The sequence below is a fragment of the Rhinopithecus bieti genome, unplaced genomic scaffold (genome assembly GCF_001698545.2).
Source record: "Rhinopithecus bieti isolate Rb0 unplaced genomic scaffold, ASM169854v2 scaffold_13317, whole genome shotgun sequence".
Classification (NCBI taxonomy): Eukaryota; Metazoa; Chordata; class Mammalia; order Primates; family Cercopithecidae; genus Rhinopithecus; species Rhinopithecus bieti.
Genome location: NW_016807516.1, coordinates 268,218 through 279,475, shown reverse-complemented (window position 1 = coordinate 279,475; position 11,258 = coordinate 268,218). Strand labels below are relative to the sequence as shown.

The following is an 11,258-nucleotide window of genomic DNA, read 5'->3' as shown; positions in this document are numbered from 1 at the left end:
TTTTGAGACGGAGTCTCGCTTTGTCGCCCAGGCTGGAGTGCAGTGGCCAGATCTTAGCTCACTGCAAGCTCCACCTCCCGGGTTTACGCTGTTCTCCTGCCTCAGGCTCCTGAGTACCTGGGACTACAGGCCCCTGCCACCTCGTCTGGCTAGTTTTTTGTATTTTTTAGTAGAGACAGCGTAGCCAGGATGGTCTCGATCTCCTGACCTCGTGATCCGCCCGTCTCGGCCTCCCAAAGTGCTGGGATTACAGGCTTGAGCCACCGCGCCCGGCCGATGTGCAGTTTCATAATACAGAATTGAACCTGCATTTTGATAAAACAGGTTCCCAACTATCTTTCTGTGGAATCTAAGAAGTGACATTTCGAATCTATTGAGCATTTATAGGAACATACGAGTATCTTGTAATTCAAACTAGAAACTAGCTATTTGTAAAAACACTTTGTGATGTGCTATTTTATGTCATGGAATGGAACCTGTGTTTTGCTTCAACAAGTTTGAACTCTCTTTGTAGAATCTAAGAAGTGATGTTCTTGACCTTATCGAGCCCTCATAAGAAAATACAAATATCCAGCTATAAAACCTAGAAACAAGCTATCAGCGAAAATACTTTTTGATGTGCTGTTTCATATCACAAAATTGAACCTGTATATTGATTAAATATTTTCCAAACAATTTTTTTGTAGACTCTTAAGAAGTGACATATCTGAGCCAATGAACCCTTACAGGAACATACATATATTCAGTCCTAAAAACTAGAAACACACTATCTATGATAATGATTTGTGATATGCTGTTTTATGTCAGAGAATGGTACCTGTGTTTTGATTGAACAACTGTGAGACATTCTTTTGTATGACCTAAAAGTGATGTCACCAAACCTACTGAGTTTTATAAAAGTATGAATAACCCTAAAACGAGAAACAAGTTATCTGTCAAAATGCTTTGTGATGTGTTGTTTTATATCAAAGAATGGAGCCTGAGTTTTGATGAAACAGCTTCCAAACACACTTTCTGTAGATTCTAAGAAGTGACATTTCCGAGTCAGTTGAATTCTTACAGAAAAATACAAAATCCAGTCCTAAAAACTAGAAAAAAGCTACTTGTAAAATGCTTTGTGACATGCAGTTTTATGTCACAGAACGGTTCCTGTGTTGATTCAACATGTTCAAAACACTCTTGATGTAGAATCTAAGAAGTGCTGTTTCCAAACCTATTGAACTTTTATAAAAAAAGTAAAATATCCATGCCTAAAACTAGAAACAATTTATCTCTGAAAATGCTTTGTGACGTGCTATTTTATGTCACAGAATGGAATCTATTAGACAAACATACAAGTATCCACTCCTAAAAATGAGAATAAAAAAACTATCTCTGAAAGTGCAGTGTTATGTGCTATTTTACGCCACAGAATGGAACCTGCATTTTGATGAAAAAGCTTTCAAACACTCTTTCTGTAGAATCTAAGAAGTGAAGTCTCCAAACCTATTAAGCCCTTATAGGAACATATGGATATCCAGTTTTAAAAACTAGAAACAACCTATATGTGAAAATGCAGTGTGAAATGCTGTTTTATGTCACAGAATAGTACCTGTGCTTTGATTCACCAAAGTTGAAACACTCTTTTTGTAGAATGTAAGAAGTGACATTTCCAAACCTATCGAGCTTCAATAAGAAAATATGAATATCCAGCCCTAAAAACTAGAAATAAGATACCTGTGAGAGGCCGGGTGTGGTGGCTCACGCCTATAATCCCAGCACTTTGGGAGGCCGAGGCAGGTGTATCACGAGGTCAGGAGATCGAGACCATCCTGGCTAACATGGTGAAACCCCGTCTCTACTGAAAATACGAAAACAAAAAAACCAGGCGTGGTGGCTGGCTTCTGTAGTCCCAGCTACTCAGGAGGCTGTGGCAGGAGAATGGCGTGAACCCAGGAGGCTGAGCTTGCAGTGAGCCGAGACCATGCCACTGTACTCCAGCCTGGGGGACAGAGCGAGACTCGGTCTCAAAAAAAAAAAAAAAAAAAAGATACCTGTGAGAACACTTTGTGATGTGCTGTTTTATGTCGCAGAATGGAATCTGTGTTTTGAGTTGACAAGTTCCAAACACACTCTTTGTAGAATCTAACAATGTGACGTTTCCTATCTTACTGAGCCCTTATAGGAACATATGAATATCCAGTCCTAAAAATGAGAAAGAAAAGCTATGAAATTGCTTTGTGATGTGTTGCTTTATGTCACAAAATGGAACCTTTATTTTTATTCAACACGTTCAAAACTGTTTTTGTAGAATCCAAGAACTGACATTCTCAAACCTATTGAGTCCTTATTAAAAAAATGCAAATATTTAGTCATAAATATTAGAAACAAGCTCTCTGTGAAAACGCTTTGTGATGTGCTGTTTTATATCACAGAATTGAACCTGCATTTTGATGAAACAGCTTCCAGACACTTTTTTATACAATCTAAAAAGTGACATTTCCTAGCCTCTTGAGCCCTTCTAGGAACATGGATATCCTGTCTTAAGAACTAGAAACAAGCTATCTGTGAAAATGCTTTGTGACATGCTGTTTTATGTAGCAGAATGGAACCTGTGTTTTAGTCAACAACTTAACACTCTTTTGTAGATTCTAAGAAGTGACATTTTCTATTTCATTGAGCCCTTGGAAGAAGATACTAATATTTAGTCCAAAATATTAGGAAAAAACCTACCTGTGAAAACGCTTTGTGATGTGCTGTTTCATATCACAGAATTGAACCTGCTTTTTGATGAAACGACTTCCAAACACTTTGTAGAATCCAAGAAGTGACATTACTGAGCGTATTGAGCTTTTATAGGAACATACAAATATCCAGTTCCAAAAACTAGAAAGAAGCTGTGAAAACGCTTTGTGACGTGCTGTTTTATGTCATAAAAATGGAACCTGCCTTTTGATGAAACAGCTTCCAAGCAGTTTTTTTGTAGAATCTAATAATTGACATTTCTGGCCCTATTGAGCCCTTACACAAACATATGAATATCCGGTTCTAAAAACTAGAAGCAAGCATCTGTGAAAATGCTTTGTGATGTGCTGCTTTTTGTCACAGTATAATACATACGCTTTGATTCAACAGTTCAAAACACTCTTTGTAGAATCTAAAAGTGAAGTTTTTGAGCCTGTTGAGACTTGATTTAAAAATATGAATATTCAGGCCGGGCGCGGTGCCTCAAGCCTGTAATCCCAGCACTTTGGGAGGCCGAGGCGGGCGGATCACAAGGTCAGGAGATCGAGACCATCCTGGCTAACACAGTGAAACCCCGTCTCTACTAAAAAATACAAAAAACTAGCCGGGCGAGGCGGTGGGCGCCTGTGGTCCCAGCTACTCCGGAGGCTGAGGCAGGAGAATGGCGTGAACCCGGGAGGCGGAGCTTGCAGTGAGCTGAGATCCGGCCACTGCACTCCAGCTTGGGCGACAGAGCGAGACTCCGTCTCAAAAAAAAAAAAAAAAAAAAAAAATGAATATTCAGCCCTAAAAACTAGAAGCAAGCAATCTATGAAAACACTTTGTGGCATGCTGTTTTATGTTACAGAATGGAACGTGCATTTTGATGAAACAGCTTCCAAACACTTTTTTCGTAGAATCTAAGAAGTGACATTTTGGAGCCTGTTGAGCCCTTATAGTATAGAAAATACGAATATCCAATCCTAAAAACTAGAAACAAGCTGTCTGGTAGAACGTTTTCTGATGTGTGCTGTTTTATGTCACAGAATGGTACTGGGATTTCAGTTCAGCAAGATTGAAACTCTTTTTATGGAATCGAAAAAGTGACATTTGAGAACCTATTGAGCCATTATAAAAAATTCAAGTATTCAAATATTAGCCATTATATGGAAGCAAATGTTCCCACACTACACATCTGACAAAGGTAGGATCTACCTAAAAGTCCTTAAATAAATCAGACCAAAAAACCCAATTAATAAATGGGTTAGGGATATGAACACATACTGCTCAAAAGATGTAACAGCCACCAATAAATATGAAAACATGCTCAACCCTCATTAATCATCAGAGAAGTGCAAATCAAAAGCACACTGGTCAGAACGGTGATTATGACACAGTCCACAAGAACAAATACCAGCAGGACAGAGGAGTGCCTCCGGGCAATTGATCATGATGCTTATGGGATACTCATTTAGTGTTATTAATGAATTTCATAACAAAATGATCACCAGAGAAAACTACAATATTTTTTTTCCCTGCGAAAGGAAAATAAAAACTTGGAAGGCCAATTCACTATGCCAAAAGGAAAAGTTAAGCTGAAAGCTGAGTCACGCAAGAAACTTTCTCTTTTCCTAAGCAGATAGCTACTGATAAACGGCTAAATTTCTCCACAGGTACCTACTCTATGTTCACCTTATGTAAAGTGCTGATTTACTGAGCTAGGAGACAAATTAGGTAACTGACTCTTCCTCTACCTGCTTGTTTTCTCTTGCAACATGTGGATTCAGTAACGTGACCATACCCTCCCTCTTTTTTTTTTTTGAGACGGAGTCTTGCTCTGTTGCCCGGGCTGGAGTGCAGTGGCGGGATCTCAGCTCGCTGCAAGCTCCGCCTCCTGGGTTCACGCCATTCTCCTGCCTCAGCCTCCCGAGTAGCTGGGACTACAGGCACCCGCCAACTTGCCCGGCTAGTTTTTTTTTTTGTATTTTTAGTAGAGACGGGGTTTCACTGTGTTAGCCAGGATGGTCTTGATCTCCTGACCTCGTGATCCGCCTGTCTCGGCCTCCCAAAGTGCTGGGATTACAGGCTTGAGCCACCGCGCCCGGCCACCCTCCCTCTTTTCCCCTCAGCCTGCTTTTCTCCTCTAAGTATTGAAGCCCTAAAATATTTTTGGAGAAAGGTGCAGACCTGTCGCCCAGGCATGTCTTTAACCTTGGAAGAAGAAGAAACTTGTAAGTTGATTGAGACCTGTCTCGGACACTTTTTTGTTTACATTCCATTATCTTAGAAAGCTAAACGGGCTTTGTCCCCACCCAGAGTAATTTGTGAATATTCAAGCAGTATCATTCTGATGTAAAGTTTACATAAATTCTTGGGTTTACCAAAATGCAAATGAGCAAGCAGATCACTATTTATAGATAATGGCCTAAAAAATGGTAAGACGAAATGCTGTGGAGCTTAATGTTTCTGAGTCTGCCATTTCCTAGTTTTGTAGTTTCGGGCAAGTTACCCAAAGTTTGCTGTACGTTATTATCTTGATATTTAAAGTAGAAGTAATAACTTTATTGTAAATAATAGTTAATACCATAGGGTCCTTAGAAAAGTGTCTGGCATATAGTCACAACCCAGTCCATGCCATTATTGTTTTTACTGTTATTAGTATAATGATACTAATTTTGATGCTGAGGTAAAATATCTGGCAGCTTTTAATTTGCTAATAATGTTAAATAACTGAAAATAGCTTTAAAAAGTGAAAATATCCAAATCAATGACAATATTTGATTTATATCAAATAAGCTTTTGCTTTTTTAGCTTTTTTTTGCTCCTCATTGTGTATTACTCCACTCATCACACTGATATCTGAGCACCTTTTAAAACACATCCAGCTTTCTCAGTTGTACTACTTACTCCCTTTTCTTGTAATCCCAGCCTTCAAAGATCCTTTCTGTTTTTTCTAACTCATTTCACGAGTCCATCACCTTCACCCCCAGTCATATCTCTCTTTAAGTCAATTCCATTAAATTGATGAGTTGGGCCAAACTTGACCCCAACTCAGTCTCTCTTCAGGCAGGAAAGAAAGTCCTCACACAAAAAGGAATGTGTCTTTCAACTCATGTGCCCTTTTTGAAGACGCTTTCCAGACAGCTCCCTTACCAGTGATCTCAGTTATCCATCCTTTAGATAGCTGTGGAGTCCTACAGGGGCGCCATGTGGACGGTCATTCAAATGAAGCACGCCTGAGCACTTGCATTGTCTAAAGGCCCATTGATTCATGTAACTCCTGTACCTGCATAGATAAGATGTTCCTGCCTGAATGCAGCAGCTGGAAATGGAAATTGTATTCTCTGTTAAGGCTGACTGTATTACAGCTTAATGATTTGCATTTTAATACTTGAAAGTTCTCATAAATATTAAAGTGAAAGAACAATTGGCTACATTGTTAGGTTTGGGTGTTTGTACAAGCTGGTGCTATCTAACCTGCTTGAGTGAGCCTCAGTCTTCCTTACTGCAGCATTTGTAAGATACCAATGCCTGTTTGAACTCATGTCTTACTAAGATTACTGCCAGGATTGAGTAACATATGGATATAAAAGCACTTCACAAATTAGAGTATTTCATAAATGTAATAAAAATCTACATTTATAACATCTGTACTCTTTTCCTGTGTCTATCCTCATTTAAACCTTGAAGTTTCTATCATAAAGATTTTGTAATCAGGTTACAATGAGTAGGATTTAACCCACAAGCAGTGATGTTAGCAGGTTTCAAATTTCCTCGATACGCTTCAAGTTTTCACATTTATGTTCGTGACGAAATTATGTTTTCAGTTTTGGTTTGCGTCTTCTAAAATGGTGTCTTGGGTACTTGCTCTTTGATGAAACAGTGTGTAAACATGAAGAATACTAGAAAACAGAACACTGTATCTCAGCTTTTTGTGGCCTAGATAATTTGCACGCTGCTTTCTTGGCTCACTGCAACCTCCTTCTCCCGGGTTCAAGCGGTTCTCCTGCCTCGGCCTCCCAAGTAGCTGGGACTACAGGTGTGTGCCACCACGCCCAGCTAATTTTTGCATTTTTGGTAAAGCCAGAGTTTCACCATGTTGGCCAGGATGGTCTCGATCTCTTGACCTCGTGATCCGGCCACCTCAGCCTCCGTAAGTGTTGGGATTACAGGTGTGAGCCACTGTGCCCGGGCTGCACACTGCTTTTTAATAAGCTGGTCTGTCTTCTTGTTTACATAGGCTGTGCTATAATCATTTAAAGTTCAAAATTACTTCTAAAAAAATTAATTCTTAAATATCCCTGCTGTTTCATGAGCTCTCTTAACAATTTGGAGGAATCTATTTGTCACTGATGTTTAAAAAACAAAGTCAAAGCAGGGAGGCTTTAGCTTCATTAATGAATATTATTATAAAATGATCGAGAGCAAATTTTTTTTTGTCCTTGTACTGTTTCTGCAGATCTATGTTAATTTGAGCATTTAAAGTAATACTAAATTTGTTACATCCTCTTCATCATTCACATCACCACGGTAGCCCCTAGTGATAAAAGGAGATGTAAATTGCTCAGTGCTCACATTGCAGGGAATTTCTTCCTCAGTTGAATAAAAAGGAGTTAAGCCTCTTTGGAAATGAGGGCTATAGCCTGTCAATAACTACATTTATTCCTGTTTGAAGAAATGATAATTCTAGTGTCCAGCAAATGTAGATGCCAGCATTATTTAAAAAGTGACTGAGCAGAGAAATGAATTGAATTTTTGACCCACTCTGTCTTCCACCTTTCATGGGAGCCTCTACAGGGGGATGATGAAGAGGGATATAAGATAGAGAATAAATGATTGCTCTCTCTATTAATCTGTTTTAATTGATACTAAAATCTGACAGCGAATTACAAGTTACGGGCAGTAAGGCTTACCAATTCATTGCTAATTTCAAGGCTCTCCTTTGCTTTTCTTTTTGCCTTCAGCTCCTTGCAAAGGACGGCCTTTTTTTTTTTTTTTTTTGAGACAGTTTCGCTTTTCTTGCCCAGACTGGAGTGTAATGGCCCTTAACCTCTGCCTCCTGGGTTCAAGTGATTCTTCGGCCTCAGCCTCCTGAGTAGCTGGGACTCATGCATCACCATGCCCGGCTAATTTTGTATTTCCAGTGGAGACGGAAAGGTGTCTCCATGTTGGTCAGGCTCGTCTTGAATTCCTGACCCCTGGTGATTGCCTGTCTCGGCCTCCAGGGGTGAGCCACGGCACCTGTCCTTGGACAGCGTTTTATAGTTCAGTTTCTCAGTTTATCTTTGACTGTCCTTAATTAAACTTGACCTGCTTCACCACCACTGATGTTACTGGAGTTGCAAAGCATTTTGCTGTTACAATGATAGCTCCGTTGATGGCTGTTCATTAACTGCTTTTCAAAAGTGCTACTTTTAACTTTCATTTTATAAATATTTAACTGAATTTTTATAAAATATGTGTGCATAGAATATAGAGGTTCTGCTTACCTGTTTAATACACAGTAAAAAATCCCTTTTGTAATCTTATATTTTATAAGAATGTGTCCTTAATTCATGCTTAACATAAATTCTCACACAAATAAGCAGTATCTCAGAAAAATCGATGGTTTAATAGTTTCTGACCCTTATACATGTAATTACAGTAAAATATCTTAGAAAAGAGAATGAGTATTTTTATATAGATAAAAAATTCTGATTCTTTTGTAGTCTTAATATAAAATTAAATATGTTAAAGAGAGCTTATAAATTACATAATGGTTCACTGCTCAGGAAAAAAAACATGGCAAAGTAAGAGGGTAAAATTAAAAGGATTAATTTTTCTTTAAGGCTGATGAATTAACAACAGGCATCAATCTCTTTTCCTTCTCCAAACTTCAGACAAATGATGGCAAAATAATTTTTAAGAAGTCAATTTATAGAGGCAAAAAACCTGAAGTACAGACAGTAGGAAAGACAATAATAGAACGGAGAGCAGTTGACATCCATAGCATAGAAGCGGAATCATTAAGCAATTTGCTGATTTTCACATATTCAGTAAGTGGCAAAGTTAGTATTGAAACCCAAGCAGTCTTGTTTTAAAGTCATACACTCAATCACTGTGCCATAATTCAATACATTGTGAAGGATGGGAAGCAGATGGAGAAGTGATTGATGAAGCAGGACTGAGAACGTGCTGCCGATGTGCCTGCAGTGTGAAGACCCTACAAGACATCAGAAAATCTTCCAGTGAAGCTTGAGCAGCTCACCACTTGGAAAAACTGAGTGCTTTGGAGGGCAGGGTAAAGTGCAGTTCTGAAAAGAGAAAACTTACCAAGTTTTAAATTGGTTGCTCTCTCTTACCCCACAGTGGGTAATGGCCTCTCCATTCCTCCTCATTTTCTTTTCCCTGAGTCTCTTGAATCTTAAATATGCTATTCTGTGAATTAAACTTGGTAAACATTGCACTTTGACCAGAGAGCTGTTATCAGAAGTTCACATACTTTAATCAAAGGAGCTGTATGTAACCTTCTTCCTTCCCCTCCTTGGTTTCTACACCACCAGTAGACAATTACACTATACCAGCTCCCTTCCTAAAATCCGCTTCTGAAATGTAAATAGCCAAAGATCATCAGTCATTTGAGCAAAATTTCAGCATGAGTAGTTGAGACCTATAGTAACAACTAAAATAGACTGGGATAAAACAGAAATAATGTTTGGAATCAAAGAACAGGAAAAATACTTATAACTGATATTGGAGCAAGAAAAAATAGAAAACAAAAAAATATGAAAAATAGATAACAAATCGCTATCGGAAAGGAATAAGAAATAAAATTTTTAAACCAGTGGAACATAAGACAAACCACAAAATAAGAAAATTCTATTAATAAAAGGTGATGGAGGGGACTGTATTTTTTTTTTCTTTTTTAAGAAGGATTTTTTTTCTTGTTGCCCAGGCTAGAGTGCAATGGCGGAATCGCGCAATCTCGGCTCCCTGCAACCTCCACCTCCTAGGTTCAAGTGATTCTCCTGCCTCAGCCTTCCAGGTAGCTGGAATTACAGGTACGCACCATCACGCCTGGCTAATTTTTGTATTTTCACCATTCGGGGGCTGAATGGTCTTGAACCCCTGACCTTGGGTGATCCCAAAGTGCTGGGATTATGGGTGTGAGCCACTGTGCCTGGCCACTGTGTCTTGCACATGTACCCTAGAACTTAAAGTATTAAAAAAAATGTAATTGCTGTGGAAGGCAAGAAAGGTTTAGGAGGCTTTCCATATCGAAGAGGACTGAGGAGCTAGGACAACTAATTGCAATACATGAATGCAGACTGGATCCAATACTGGAGGAAAATCATGCTATACAGAATTGGCTCAATTTATAAAATCAGAATACTAGCAGTAGATTACATCAAAGTATTGTATCAATTTTACATTTACTGAATCTGATACCATACTGTAGTTAAGTAAGAGAATGTTCATATTCTTAGGAAGTACACACAGAAGTATTTAGAGGTAAAGGGTCATGATATATGTCACTTAACAAAAGACTTAAACAAATATGGGGTATTTAAATAACGGAGAATGATGTGCAATCTGAGAACAAGAAGTCCAGCAGAGAAAGGCAAAGATAGGGAGTCAGAGGGCAACCAGTGAGGTGGGAGCAGAAGGATGGAAGGCTGGAGGAGTGATGTCTAAACATATTAAGAATGGAACTCAAATATTTTGATTATTTTGTATACATGAAATTTGGAATTATCACTGACAATCTTACCAACTTCAGGAAAAATGAAGATACTATGCTACAAATGTAAACTTAGAGAACAGTATTTACATAGTCATCATAATGTTAATTATGAAATATTGTTTTCACCAAAACCAATTTGATTTAACAACATTGAGAGAATAGTGGGAATAGAGTCCTGTAATTGGTGCACCTGCCCTAATTCCTATGTAGATATCATAGTAGTTAATAGGTAATGTTTAAAATTGATAAATCAAGATAACAATATCAGCATACTAGATTAAAAATAAGATTTAATTACCAAAAGCACCAGATGAAAGAGCCAAATATTGCTTTCTCTGTTGAATGGGACTATAGCGTAGAGAAGTGTTAAGCAAGTTGCCACTTACTCTTTTGCTGTTGTAAGCCTCTTAATACTATTTGATTACTAGATCATGAGCTCGTATTTATAAAAATAAAGCAAATTTTCAAAGTCAGAATAATTCACGCTGCTACAAAATCCCTAAAGTCATTTCCACAATACAGCATACTGATGATTATATGAACATTTTCTTGTCTGAATTCTTTGTCTAGAAACTTTTAAAAGAAGCATTGTTCTGTGTTATGTGCAGCATGCTTTTGAAAGAAAACTATCTCCTATCAAAAGAGTTTTAAAAGAGCCCAGATGTTATTGTCCTTTGCATCTCTAAAAGCAGTTGCTTTTATAAAACTAGGATCTACTCTTTGACAGGAAATTGAACGCTGAAGTTTTGTGGGTGTCAGCAAAAGATAGGCATAACATACATCTCTACATTTTATGAAATATGATGCTACAGATATTAAAAATGTGCTTGAA

At 38.2% G+C, this 11,258-nt stretch overlaps 1 long non-coding RNA gene across 1 annotated transcript in view; it reads left to right on the top strand.

Moving 5' to 3' along the window:
* Positions 1-9,683, top strand: part of LOC108536113 (uncharacterized) — a 24,380-nt gene extending 14,697 nt beyond the window's left edge. The window contains exon 3 of the long non-coding RNA XR_001887421.1: positions 9,638-9,683. This is a non-coding gene — a long non-coding RNA (uncharacterized LOC108536113). The remainder of the gene's footprint in view (positions 1-9,637) is intronic.
* Positions 9,684-11,258: the final 1,575 nt, after the last annotated feature.